Below are 13,850 nucleotides of genomic sequence, written 5' to 3' on the forward strand. Positions count from 1 at the left end.
ACAAGCTCTCCTCCCCACTGTAATGCCTCTGTGTCTATTCTTCCTCTGTACTTCATTTGTATAATATAATTACTATTTTTACCTTAACTCTGCCAATCTTTCTTTTGAGGTACCCTATTGCTGATATGAATTTTAAACAAATAGTATACATTTCCCATGTTAAAAAAAAAAAAAAAAAAAACATTTGTCCACAATTCTAATTGTAGCCCCAGCATATTTGAATTTTTTTCTTGTTTCTTACAAAATTTTTTCTTTGATCTGGAAGTTTCAAAATTTGGCAATAATAGTCTTGTGTGAGGTCATTATACATGGCAACAAGATTATATGATGATCAATTCTAATGGACATGGCTCTCTTCAATAATGAGATAATTCAAATCAGTTCCAATTGTTCAGTGATGAAGAGAGCTATCTACACCCAGAGAGGACTGTGGGAACTGAATGTGATTCACAACAGAACATTTTCACTCTTTTTGTTGTTGCTTGCATTTTATTTTGCCTTTTTTTTTTTTTTACTGGTTTGATTTTATTTTTCTTGTGCAGCACAATAATTGTATAAATATGTATGCATACATTAGATTTAACATATATTTCTACCATGTTTAACATATATTGGATTACTTGCCATCTAGGAGAGGGCTCAGGGGAAGGAAAGGAAAATTGGAACACAAAATTTTGCAAGGGCTAATGTTGAATTGTCCATGCATATGTTTTGAAAAATAAAAAGTTTTAATAAAAAAAATGTTAAAAGCAAAAAAAAAAAAATAGTCCTGCATGTTTTCCACAAAGGATCTCTTTAAAGTAGTGATTGATAGATTTTTTTCTGTTTCTACTTTCCCCTCAAGTTCTATTATTCTGTGACAATTTTCTTGGACTTTTTCCTGCATTATGTCAAGCAAGGTTCTTTTTTTGGTTACAACTTTCAGGCAGTCCAATTATTATATTTTCTCTTCTTGATCTGTTCTCCAGATCTGTCATTTTTCTTATGCTTCACATTATGTACTATTTTCTCATTCTTTATGTTTTGTTATTTCTTGGTGTCTCATAGCTTCACTGATTTTCTTCTTTCCCAATTCTAATTTTCAAAGAATTATTTTCATCTTTGAGACTCTATCTCCTTTTTTTTTATAATCTTGTTTTTCTTGAATTTTTTTTTTAAGTTTTCCCTAAATGTTTCTCATTTGATTTTAAAATTCTTTAAGTTCCATAAATTCTCTCTGGACAGGGAGTCATTTCACGGTATTCTTTAAGATAAGGTGGCTTTTTTACTTCAATGTCCTCCTCTGAAGATGAACCCCAGTCTTCTGTTGTTTTTAAATTTTTTTTTAAATAAGAGATATTAGTGTAAGCACTTCTAACTGTGGGGTAGGGGGATAATGCCTTGTTTCCCCTTCAGTCTCTCCTCTGACCAGGAACTCCAAACCAAGAGGAGCTCGACCCTCCTGCAAGTGTCCACAGCCAGCAGCATCCCTGCCCGGCTGCTTCTGCACTCACTGGGTGCTAGTTTCTTCTTGCCCAGGGTCACAGTTCAATATCACAGCTGACCCTGGTATTCCTAATCAGCTGAGGTTCCCTCAATCTTCCTGAATTCAGACTTAGACTCACAAATAGTCCAGGAGGTGAAAGTTTCTGTGGTTCCTACTGAGGCTTCAGCCACCCCCAGTTAGTCCCAGAGGTCCCCAATTGGTGTTTCTATGGAGCTAGCTTGAAGGTATTTGCACTTCACATGGGTTAAGCCCCACCCCCTGGACTTTCTTCAGGTCTTGTTGGGTTGTACCAGGAAGACCCCTGTTCTGCCCCAGATTTTGATTTTTCACCAATCCATATTCATCCTTAGGTGCAAATTTGTTGTATTTCTGGAGTAAATCTGGAAAGCTTAAAATGTACTGACCTACTCTGCCATCTTCCCAGAATCCTCCTTCCTCCAATTCTTTTTAATGAGTTTTTTTCTTCAGTAGATTTTTACGCCCCTTTTTCCATTTGGCCAATTTTGTTTTTCAGTACATTCTTGTCACTGATTTTTTGTACCTCTTTTACCATTTGGGACATTCTGTTGTTGTTTTTTTTAATTATAGCTTTTTATTTACAAGTTATATGCATGGGTAATTTTACAGCATTGACAATTGCCAAACCTTTTGTTCCAATTTTTCCCCTCCTTCCTCCCATTCCCTCCCCCAGATGGCAGGTTAACCAATACATGTTAAATATGTTAAAGTATAAATTAAATACAATATAAGTAACATGTCTAAACAGTTATTTTGCTATACAAAAAGAATCAGACTTTGAAATAGTGTACAATTAGTCTGTGAAGGAAATCAAAAATGCAGGTGAACAAAAATAATAGGGATTAGTAATTCTATGTAATGGTTCATAGTCATCTCTCAGAGTTCTTTGCGCTGGGTGTAGCTGGTTCAATTCATTACTGCTCTGTTGGAACTGATTTGGTTCATCTCATTGCTAGAGATGGCCATGTCCCCCAGAATTGATCATTTCATATAGTATTGTTAAAGTATATAATGATCTCCTGGTCCTGCTCATTTCACTCAGCATCAGTTCATGTCTCTTCAGGCCTTTCTGAAATCATCCTGCTGGTCATTTCTTATCAAACAATAATATTCCATAACATTCATATACCACAATTTATTCAGCCATTCTCCAATTGATGGGCATCCACTCAGTTTCCAGTTTCTGACCAGGCCATTCTGTTTTTTAAGGTATTCAGTATTTTTTTATATTTTGTTTTTCCTTTACCAAGCTGTTGATTCTCTTCCCAATTTTTCCTCTCATTTGATTTTCAAAATCTTTTTTGAGCTCTTCCATGCCCTGAAACCAATTCATATTTCTCTTAAAGGCTTTGGATGTTGGAGCTTTGACTTTGTTTTCTTCAGAATGTGTGTTTTAATCTTATCACCACAGTAACTTTCTATGGTCAGAATTTTTTTTTCTGTTGCTCATTTTCCCAGTGTACTTATTATCTGTGGGCTGAGAGCTCCAAAATAGCAGCTGCCCTTGCTGATTCAATGGCTCCCAGGGTCTGCTCTTAGTTTGCTGGGGCCTGGTCTGCATTTGCATGGCCTCTGCTGGATTGCACTTCACTTTTACCCTGGTGAGACACAGCTTTCCTGCCAACCTTAGTTGTCTGTGGCTAGAAAATTATTTTGCTTTGTCCTTTTGTGGTTTCTTTTACTCCAGGAATTGTTTTATAGCATTATTTAAAGTTGCTCAGAGTGGTTTGGAGCAGGATGGGGGGGAGGGGGCAGGGAATATCAGTTGAGTTGCTGCCTTTTCTCTGCCAACTTGGTTTGCCCCAGATTTCAAAAGGACTAAATCAAAAATCTTGCTAGTATATATTCATCCATTTAACCATACAGGTTCCATATGAGACTGGCTATCAAATGCCTCCATTGTTAAAGGCCAGTCTTTTATAATATAGGGATAATGTTTTTTTGGTAAGGAATACTTTGGATCCATATTGTTACTTTGAGGAGGAGTCTTAGTGGGAAAGTTTATATAGGCTGGAGATAGAACCAGGATCGAACTGTGGTACACTTGAAAGAACACGGGACTGAATCAGAATACCAAGTTTTGATCCAGAAGACTCTTTAGAACTTTAGCACTAACTAGCACTTTTAGCTTTGAGGCTCAAAGGCAAGGTCATAAGCATCATAATGCTGATATCTACCATAGTACTAATATCCCTCAACATGAGGTAGTTTCAAGCCCTTATGACTTCGTTCCTCCAACAGAGATTCTCTAAAAAGGGATAAAGCTTCTTCTCTACCATCCTACCCTTACCTGATTGGAGCATAGGTATCCAAGGAGGGTATGATGGTGAAATCTGAAAAGTCAGAAGCACAGCTAAGAGGGAAATAAAAGTTTGCTGGCCTGGATTCTTCTCCATTCTGGAGACCCCAGATTGGAGACCCTGTCACAACATAACATTCTCATTCTTTTTGTTGTTCATTTGCATTTTGTTTTCTTACTCATTTGATTTCTTTTTTATTTTGATTTTTTTTATGCGGCAAGATAATTGTATAAATATGTTTACATATATTGGATTTAAAATATATTTTAACATGTATAACATATATTGGGTTGCTTGCCATCTAGGGAAGGGGGTGAGGGGAAGGAGGGGAAAATCTGAAACACAAGGCAATGTTGAAAAATTATCTGTGCATATGTTTTGAAAAAAAAGTTTCCAAAAAAAAAAAAAAAAAACCAGAATGGAGGCCCCTGGCAGAATTCACCTATGGAAGGAGATTTATCAAGTAAAAAAGGCCCCAGGAATTGAAGGGAAATTCCAGAAAGAGCATGAAACAGATATATGGTGTTTAAAGTCTGGAAAGCCAGAAGCACAGCCAAAAGGGAATAAATATACTTCATAAACCTTAGAACAAAACATGGGATATTACTAAATACTTGTGGGCAACCTGTTGGTTATCTTTCTCTAAAAGATATCTGTGAACTTGAGATAAGGATTGGCAAGGGTGTGTTTTAGGACTTGAGTTGTATGATTTGAGGAAGTTCTTTCAGGAGGGTGAGCTGACCCTTCAACTCAATAGAAGCATCTTTGTGGAGAAGGGAAAAAAACACATAGACAATTAAGATTATGAATTGGTGTTCATATTCTGAGTCAAGAATCCATGCATAAGAATCCATCATCACTCCCTCTTATTTCCAAACTTTTTGAACAATTAGAAGGAAAATGTAACTTCACACAACTACAATTCAGGAAGTTATGCAACTGGTGAAAGTTCTGGCATAAGATAAATGGAAAATCACTTTCCATACTATATGTGGTCACTCTGGCCATTGTTTTTGTACAATTACTCTCCCACTAGATTGTGATATTGAACTGTTGTGATATTGCTTGGTCATCACATCTTATACCTTGAAAGTATTTCCTCTCCTAGAGACACAGTAATAATGTATATACAGTAATTTGCTGGGCAGAATCTTAGCACCTTTATGTGAAAATCACCTTCAACCAAGAGGATATCAAGTTCCTTAGTTGTATTTTTTTCCCCTTCCACCTCATGAGGAAGGGATAGTTATAAATGAATCTCTGCCAAATGGCAGCAGTTACAGACTAGCTCTCAGAGACACTATAGATTTCTACTTTTGAGGGAAATTTAGACTGGAAAACCTTCAAGTTCCCTTCCAACCCTAAGATTCTAAGACTGATTCTTTGGAACTGCCAAGAATTACCTGGAAATGAAGGCAGAGAGGAAGAAGACTCAATGCTGCCTAAATCTTGGGAACTCTGACTCACATTTTGTACAGGAATTCTTGCATTTTATGGAGTCCCCTACTATGTACTTAAAAAAAAAGTTCAGTCCTTGGGAGTAGGCTCAGTTGAAGCCTTCAGTCAGTTAAAAATAGCATTTGTTGATCTTTGTCTAACCTGATTTAATGCTGCCCTTCACAACAGAAGTGAACATTCTTAGCCATACCACTTTTCTGTTGGCCTTCAGTCTGGCAAAATGTCAAGAACTATGTAAGCTCTTGTGACATCTGCAGCTGAAACAAGATCCACAACAGCTCCAGGGACTACTATTTCAGTCTGTGACAGGCCTCAGAACCCAGAGGCTTGTCTATCGGTTTCATTGTCTCACCCACAAAATCCTTGTACAGCACAAAGCATTCAAACCCAGCCTGCTCATAGATCTGAGGCAGCTTGGAGTAGTACAAAAAAAACTGGACAAAGAACTTTTCTCAAAATCCCAGATCTGCCTGTTGCTCAGTCAATCAGTAAATAAATATTTCGTCAGCAATTCCTATGTACCAGGCACTGTGCTAAGCGCCAAGGATATAAAGTAAAGCAAAAAATGTCCCTGCCCTCAAGGAGTTCATCAAGTGGAGGAGACAAAAGACTGTGTACAAATAAAATACAGGATAAATTGGAAATAATAAAAGGAAGACACTAGGATTAAGAGGGACTGGAAAAACTACCCATATTTTAACTGGGACCTGAAGGAAACCAGGGAAGTCAGGCAGGAAACCCAGGGAAGAAGGAGTATTCCAGACTATGAAAAAAGTTAGGGAAAACACCTGGAGTTGGGAGACAGTATTTTAAGAAATGGGTTCACAGATTATATAGAGAGCAGGGTAAGAAGACTGGAAAGTTGTCTGGGAATGGGTTGGGGGTAGGGTTAAGCAGAGGAATTTTTATTTGATGCTGGAGACAGAAGGAAAACATTGAAGTTTATTGAGTGAGGGAAGAGAGGATTTAGGAAACTCACTTTGACAGGAATGCATGATGGACCAAAGTGGGAAAAGACTTTTAACAAGGGACATCAAAGGCAAAGTTTGCCCTATTCCTCTCATGGCCATCCATTCTCAGAGGAATTCAGGCAAAGGAGTTAAGGCTCACTTTATTCATTCAGACTTGTAGGAGGAATAACACAGTCCCAGGTATTATAGTTATTAGCCTTCCCTAGGACGCAAGATGTAACAAAACACATCTCACACAGACTTGCCCCCCAGGGCTGAAGGACACAAACACAGAAACACAAACTTAGCTGTCATGGTCACACCGTGGAGACATACTCATCTCCATCCAACCAATCAGTGATAAACTTTTAAGCACTCTACTAAGCAGGACACAAAAGCAAAAGACTCTCAAGGTGTTCTCAACAAGCAAACAATCTATAAAGTATATAGAATGGAAGACATGGAGAAAAGCAGAGGGGAGGCCCTAGGATGAAGAGAAATTGGCAAAGGCTTCCTTATAGAACACAGAATTTTAGATAGTAATTGAATGACGTGAGGAAGCAGAAAGGAGGCAGTGAGGAGAGAATCAGTGAAAATGCCCAGAGCCCTGAGATGGAACAGCAAGGAGGCAAATGTCACTGGACTGAAGAGGAGTCTGTGTGTTGTGAACAAGTAATGGTAGGTCTCCCCTGACATCGCCCCATTACTGTCATCACCCACCCATAGACATACATAAATCTGTTACACAGATCTCATTCTATATGGTGGGCAGTATAAGGAGTCTCAAGAGTTGTGGGGAGGGATGAGGTTATGAAGGGCCCTTAATGCCAAACAACATTCTGTGGTTGAAGGATCTAGACATGAGAGAGGGGCCTTGGAGCTGATTGAGTTTGGGGGAGGGGAGGGCTCTCTCAAGAAGATTCCTTGGGGATCTTAAAGGGAAAATATATGCAAAATGTTTGTGGCAGCCCTTTTTGTAGTGGCTAGAAAATGGAAACTGAGTGGGTGCCCATCAATGGGAGAATGGCTGAATAAATTGTGGTATATGAAGCTATGGAGCATTATTGTAAGAAATAACCAACAGGAGGATTTCAGAGAGGCCTGGAGAGACTTAAATGAGCTGATACTGAGTGAAATGAGCAGAACCAGATTATACACAGCAACAAGAAGACTAATGATCAATTCTGATGGACATGGGTCTCTTCAACAATGAGATGAACCAAATCAGTTAAAAGTGTTCAATAATGAAGACGACCAGCTACACCCAGCGAAAGAACTATGGCAAATGAGTGTGGACCACAATATAGCACATTTCCACTCCTTCTGTTTTTGTCCGCTTGCATTTTTGTTTTTCTTCTTAGGTTATTTTACCACCTTGTGCAGCAAAATAACTATAACTATGTATACATATATTGTATTTAACATATACTTTAACATTTAATATGTATTGGTCTACCTGCCATCTAGGGAAGGGGGTGGGGGGAAGGAGGGGAAAGTTGGAACAGAAGACTTTGCAAGGGTCAATGCTGAAAAATTACCCATGCATATGTCTTGTAAATAAAAAACTATAATAATAATTTTTAAAAAAGATCTCTTTGATAGTGATATTGGAGTGGGGAGAGACTTGTGGCAAGCAGACCAAGCAGCAGGCCATCATAAGAAGCCAGATATAAAGTGATAAGGGCCCGAATGAGTATGATGAGAAGAAAAAGGGGCTTATAGGAAAGATGTTCTGAAAGTAGGAACAAAAGTTACACAGAAAACACTACCGTGCCAAAAAGATAGCTGCTTGTGTCATCCACATTCAGAGAAATAAAAACAGCTTTTTCCTCGTTGAAATTGAAAACCCAAAATTTTACAAAAATGAATGTACATGAAATTGGAAAAAAATAAAATGTTAAGATTGAAAAAAAAAAAAAGATGGAATCAGTATGGTTCACTTAAATCCTATTTCCACTTGCTGCGCCAATCTCTCACTTCCCCCAAAGCTTAATATAGTTTGGCATTAGAGATGGATGACATGATGTAGCAGCTAAGAAAAATTAATTGCAATCTTAGCTGCATTAAGAGAGTCATAGTATCCAGAAAGGGAAAGGGGAAAAGCTCTGTGAATGGATAGGTCACAGCTCAATTCTGGCCATAGAACTGGACAGAGGCTGTACTATCTCATATCCTTCCTCCTTTGAAATTCTGGGCCCAAATCATTGTCTAATGTCTAAGATAGGAATATTGATGTACATGTAGATTGTCCAACTGCTAAGTTCCTTAAGCATAGAGGGGAAAGCATGTGACTTCACTAATTAGCTAGGGAGGAATTTTAATTTAATTGAGCATATTATCCGAACTTCTCATTAAGCAGGCAGAGGATAAGTAAGCTCATAAACATCAGAAAGTAGGATCTGAACTCAGGTCTTCCTTACTCAAAGTCCAATCCTTTGTCGGATGAACCACCTAACTATAAAATACACTTATAAGCAGCAAACTGCTGCTGAGATAACCTCATTCCAGGGAGTCCCTTTTCCCTACAATTTACAGAGACTCACAAGCCTCATAGTGCCACCCTGTGGTTCAGACTCCTACCAAAAGGTAAACCTACTTTGGGTCTTGATGAACAAGCAAAATCCTCATTTGGTATAAATGGCTGATTAACTGGCTGGCTTTGCTTTCCAGAGAGGGCACATCATAAGAATCATGTAGATAAACTCGTCTTCCAAGAAGCCTATTACACCGAGAAATTCTCTCTCCCCCTCCAGCAAGTTTGGTGCCTGAACTCTTCCTTTAACTCTCAAGTTTGGATGATCCTCAAAGTTGGTTAGGCCCCTTAAGGGTCGCTTAGGACTGTGGAATCGGGGGCTTAGCCTGCTCCTCTCCTTCTTCTATGCAGGATTTGGGAGCTCCCTTTTTGGGCCACATGCAAGTACAAGCTTCCCACTGCCACGAGTTCCTGTTCTAAGTGGCCGCTGCTACTTCTGGGCAACAAGTGCGAGAAGAGATGATAAAGCTTCATTAATTCACTCTCTTACAAGATTTTGGAATAAGTTTAAAAGTTGAGTTCTCAAGATCTGAGAGCCCAGAGGGTGGGTCTTACTTGTTTTTAAAGAAAGGCAGATTCTGAGTAAGTCATTTCCTAAGAGTTTTCTGTATCCCATCTGTTGCCTTCAGATAATACCCAGAAAACTGCTCACCATTCTCACCAATGAACTCTTCAGTTTGGTCAGGGACTCTCTGATCTGCTCCCTTTATACTGGAATTTAGAATGACATCTTTATTTTTCAACATGATTTTCTAAAGGGAACTAACAGTATCTGAGCAAACACGCCTCTGCCTATTAAATTATTTCTGTGGAGTATGGTGGATGGGGGGGGGGGGGATGTGGGAGGAGGAGGAAGAATGGGAAGAATAAGATTTCCATGACTATTGAAAAAAAAGATATTAATATTGTACTCTTTGACTTTGGCTGAGTGAGCCAGAAACAATTTTACTTATTATTAATCTATATCCAAGTCATTTCTAGCTTGGAGAGATAGATTTCCATAATGGCATAATTTCTTCATCCCCTCTGCTATGACTGTCTGACCCAAGACAATGACAGGGAATATTTATAAGAATTTTGAACCAGGAAACTATATTTAAATTATGTTTGGGTTAACATTGCAGAATCTGAGAAGCCAAGTCACTATTCCATTCCTCCTGGACCACTCCCCCTGGAGGAATCAATGGTGAGATGGGTTTTCAGTTTGTTTATTCTGAGAATCCATCCTGATTAAATATTTTACTGTTTAAAAGACTCTTTCTTTCCTGGTCTGTTAGCATGGTAAATTTTGGCTTTGGTTTACTTTGAATATTTCCAGTGGGGATAAGAGGAGAACTATTTGAAACAAGACCTAGAAGTATTTGTAATGAAAAAAACACTATCAGGTTTGTAATGAAAAAACACTATCAGCTTCATGATTCAAATCAGGAGTCAATTAAAGATGACCAGTGCTGTCACAATTATTTAATACTAGAAATGCTATCTATGGCAATAAGCAGAAAAATAAAATAAAGGATAAGTAGAGGCAAAATGGAGACAATTATAGTTTACTTAGAAAATCCTAAGGAATCAACAAAAAATTTAATCGAGATGAGCAAGTAATTAAGACAAGTAAAGTGATAGGATACAAAGCAAATAGCATTATTATTATAAATTAGCTTTTCTATGTGGTAATATGCCACATATAATACAAAATAAAAAGGCAAAAAGAGAAAGTTTAAAATAGCAAAATGTAATAAATATCTGGGAACAAACATAACAGGAAACATATAAGATTTACATAAATATAACTATAGAACAATTTTCATTATCATAAAGGAAGACCTAAATAAGTGGGAAAATATCCACTGCTCTTGGTTAGAACAGGTCAGGTAAAAATCATTTAAAATATCAATTAAAAAAATGTCACTTTTTAAATTAATCTACAAATTAAATTTTGTTAATCAAATTATCAAGAGGATACTATATAAAATTAGACAAAATAATAGCAAAATATATATAAAAGAAAATCAAAAGTCAAAAATAGTTAAGAAAAATTTTAAAGAAGGAATAATAGGGAAGCAGCATTACAAAGCAGTAATTATCAGAACTATCTGGTACAAAGATAAAAGTTAAAAAAAAAAAAAAAGAAATAAAGAAACGTAAAAAAAAAAAAAAATTAACCAATGGTCTACATATATGTAAAACTTAAGAGGAAATGTATATTAAAGTCTAGTAAACCAAGAATACTAAGTTTTGGAGAAAGAACTTGTTATTTAACAAGAACAGCTGGGAAAGCTGGATAATGGTCTTTTAAAAAATAATAAATTTAGACTAGCATCTTATATTACATACCACAATTAACTTCAAATAACTCATTTAAGCTAAATATTAAAAGTTGTGAAGAGTTTAGAGGAGAATAGAAGATCTCATGACTGTGGACAGTAATTATCAGCAACACAGGGATTATAAAATACAAAATAAACCACTGTGATCACATAAAAATATAGATTTTATACAAATAAAACAATGTCTAGAAAAAAGACAAAAGATATAAATGCAACATCAATCTTTGCATAAAAAAAATCTGTGAAAATCCTTGACATCAAATGTTTATAGGGGAATCAATGAAATCCATAAGGGAATCAACACAAACCTATAAAATCAAAACCTATTCCCCAGTAGGCAAATAGTCAAATAATTTTAATAACTATCAAAGAAGAAATCATCTTTAAAAGTGCTCTCAGTGCTTTGCTAATTTAAACTATAGTATTGCTTTCTATTAAAGAATGGAAACTGAAAATAAATTTCTCTGACAGATTGCTGTCAGTAAATTAAAACAACCCTAAAATATCACTTCACACCCATTAAATTTAAATATGATTTTTAAAAATGGAAAAATTCAATGTTGGAAGCATGAGGAAATTCAGTGCTGATGAAGTTTGAAAAAACTATTTGAAAAACAACTTAAAATTAAGCAAAAAAAGTAATATAGTAAGTCAGTAAACATTTATTAAATTCTTCCTATGTACCAGGCACTAGGCTAAATGCTGGGGATATAAAGAAAGGAAAAAGACAGCTCCTATCCTCAAGGAACTCAGTTCTAACAGTGGAGACAAGAGGCAAAGGACTATATGTGAACAAGCTGTACGTGGGGTAAACCGGAAATAAACAAAGGAGAAGCACTAGAATGAGGGGGACTGGGAAAGGCTTCCTGTAGGAGGTGGATTTTAGCCAGCACTTAAGGCAGTCCAGGAGGTGGAGATAAGGGTAGGGCACATTCTAGCCTTGGGGGACGGCCTTGAAACTGTCTGGAGCTGGGAAACGAAATGTCTTGAATAACAGCAAGGAGGCCATGTCACTGGCTCACAGAGAGTGGGGGTGGGGGTGGGGGTGACATGGGGAGTAGTTAGGATGTGAAAGTATGGGGGCTAAGGGGGAAAGGTTTTATAGGGCTTGGAAGGCCCAACGGAGGATTTTATATTTGATCCTGAAGGTAACTGGTGTTACACAGGGGAATAACATGGTCAGATATATGCCTTAAGAAAGTCACTTTGGGGACAGCTAGGTGGTGTAGTGAATAGAACACCAGCCCTGAAGTCAGGAGGACCCGAGTTCAAATCTGGCCTCAGACACTTAACCCTTCCTAGCTGTGTGACCCTGGGCAAGTCACCAGCCCCAACTGCCTCAGGGGAAAAAAAAAAGTCACTTTGACAGGTGAGTAGAGAACGGACTTTGGGGGGAGAGACTGGTGCTGGGGAGACCAACCGACAGCCTACCACAATAGCCAAGCATGAGGTGAGGGCTGGAATCTGGGTGGTGGCAACGGCAGATGAGGGAAAGGAGGCGTATGAGAGAAATGATAAAGGTGAAATTGGCAGGTTTGGGCAACAGACAGGATATGGGGGGAGGAGAAGAGAGAAAGTAAGAAGTCAGGGATGGTCGTCATGGTCACATTTATATAGCATTTACTACGTGCCAGGCACTTTACAATTAAAGTTCATTTGAGCCTCAGAACAAATTGGGGAGGATGTTTCTGGAGGAGTTCTTGGGTGTTAAAGTCTAGAAGACTCATCTTCATGTGTTCAAATATGGCTTCCGACACTTACTAATATATGACTCTGGGCAAGACATTTCATGCTGTTTGCCTCAGTTTCCTCATCTGTAAAATGAGCTGGAGAAGGAAATTGCAAACCACTCCAGTCTCTTTGTCAAGAAGAGCCAGTGCTGCTATTATCCCCATTTTACAGATGAGGTCAGGGTCACCCAGCTAATAAGTACCTGAGGTCCCATTTGAATTCAGGTATTCCTGACTCCAGCCTCAGACCCACTGTACCACTTAGCTCCCTCTAGAGATACACCCAGGTTTCAACCCCGGACAACTGAGAAGAGAGTGGTGTCCTCAACAGTGATAAGAAAGTTAGAAAGAGGGGAAGATTTGGTGGGAGGAAATAATGTTTCGTTTGGGACATGTTGAGTTTAAGAGATCTATGGGACCATCATTGACGATGACCTCTAGGTGCCTGGAGATGTAAGACTGGAAAGAAATAGTTATGAGTGGGTAAATAAATTTGAGAATCATCAGCATAGTTATAAAAACTGAATTTATGGGAGTTGATGAGATCACCAAGTGAAATAGTATAGAGGAAGAAGAAAAAAGGGCACAAGACAAAGCCCTGTGAGATGCTTAAGGTGTGACCTGGATGAATATATAAGGAGATTGAAAAGAGGTTGAATTGGAAGGAAGAGAACCAAGAAAGAATAATCTACAGAAACTTATCAGAAAGAATTATTTATATCTTTTTAGTCAGAAATCCAATTATTGGCTGTATACCCCCAGGGATTATTGACAACAAGATCTATTAGACAATACCTACAACAATATAGTAGCCCTATTTTAGAATATCTTTGTTCTTATATTGCCTAAATTTCCTCCTCTCTCTCCCAGAAAGATATCCTTTATAATATAATTTTTTAAAAGAAAGAAAAAAAGAGAAAGAGAAAAAATGTCAGCAAAATTGCTTGCTATTTTGAAAAAAACTAAGTATTGTTCAACACAAATGGCCCCCCTGGAACCATAATCACCTTAAGAGCACTATTTTTAATAGCAAAATTTAAAAATTAGA

This window comes from Antechinus flavipes, chromosome 5 (genome assembly GCF_016432865.1).
Source record: "Antechinus flavipes isolate AdamAnt ecotype Samford, QLD, Australia chromosome 5, AdamAnt_v2, whole genome shotgun sequence".
NCBI classification, from domain to species: domain Eukaryota; kingdom Metazoa; phylum Chordata; class Mammalia; order Dasyuromorphia; family Dasyuridae; genus Antechinus; species Antechinus flavipes.